The sequence below is a fragment of the Crocuta crocuta genome, unplaced genomic scaffold (assembly GCF_008692635.1).
Source record: "Crocuta crocuta isolate KB4526 unplaced genomic scaffold, BGI_CrCroc_1.0 scaffold440, whole genome shotgun sequence".
Taxonomy (NCBI): Eukaryota; Metazoa; Chordata; class Mammalia; order Carnivora; family Hyaenidae; genus Crocuta; species Crocuta crocuta.
In genome coordinates, this window is record NW_027527457.1 from 246,209 (window position 1) to 247,548 (window position 1,340).

Consider the following 1,340-nt stretch of genomic DNA (forward strand, 5'->3'; position numbering starts at 1 on the left):
TCCCGTCCCTGAGATCAGGAGTTGCGTGCTCTACTGACTGAGCCAGGTGCCCAAAATATGTGGTCATTTGGAACTCACTTATTTTTTATTTTTTTTAATGTTTATTAGAGAGAGAGAGCATGTGCGCGCTTGCGCTTGAGCAGGGGAGGGACATAGGAGACAGAATCCAGAGAGAGAGAGAGAGAGAGAGCATGTGTGCACTTGCGCTTGAGCGGGGGAGGGACAGAGGAGACAGAATCCAAAGCAGGCTCCAGGCTCTGAGCCATCAAGACAGAGCCTGACGCGGGGCTCGAACCCAGGAGCAGTGAGATCATGACCTAAGCCAGAGTCAGTCACCCAACCAACAGCCACCCAGACACCCCTGGAACTTCTTTTATTTAGCATAATGTTTTCAAGGTTCAACCATTTTGCAGCACATATGGGTACTTCATTTCTTTTTATTGCTGAATCCTATTCCATTGTATGGATATACCATATTTTATCTACTCATAGTTGAGGGCAATTTGTCTTGTTTCTACCTTTGGCTATTAATGCATAGTGCTGCTGTGAACCTTTGTATACAAGGGTTTGCATGGACATGTTTTCAGTTCTCTTGAATATATACCTAGGAGCGCTGGGAATTGCTGGGTAAATTTATGCAAAACCACATTTTGAGTCAAGAACAGCGTCTTTAATATTATAGTATCTGAAATCCCCTTCCCCATTCTACAAGCCTCCATCCACCTCTTGCTGAATCTGCTTTTCTTTAAGCACAAGCATTCAAGCGGTATGAATACATTTAAAAACATATTCCATGCTGCTCTTTTACCTTATTAGGATAGCAACAGTATTCTCCCAATTTTTCATTACTGAAGTGCAGCATCTCTGCTATGCAGGTTTCAGCAGATCTTTGTCTTCTGGCCTAGAAATGTAACTACAGTTCACATTCCAAGGGACGTCCATGCAATGAAGTATTAAGTGGACATAAAAGTGAATGAGGAAGAGTGCTATGAAGTGGTACACTGTGATTTCCAGGCTGAATTATGAAGTGAAAAAGCAAGGTGAAAGGTATATATAGTATGCTACCTTTTGTGTAATGAAAAAGCAGAAATAATATGTGTGCTCACCTGTTTCTTTTTGGAAAAAAGAAATGCAGGAAGTACAAATACCAAATCATTATATTGTACAGCTGACACTAATAGAATATGTCAATTATGCCTCAATAAAAAAAAATAAACAGAGGAAGAATAAACCAGAAATTAATGAATGGTTACTTAAAGGGAGTGGCTGTGAATGGCGTAGAGGGAGCAAGTCTTCAATGGAAATCACTTTTTACATAGTTACATAGTTACATAGTTTTT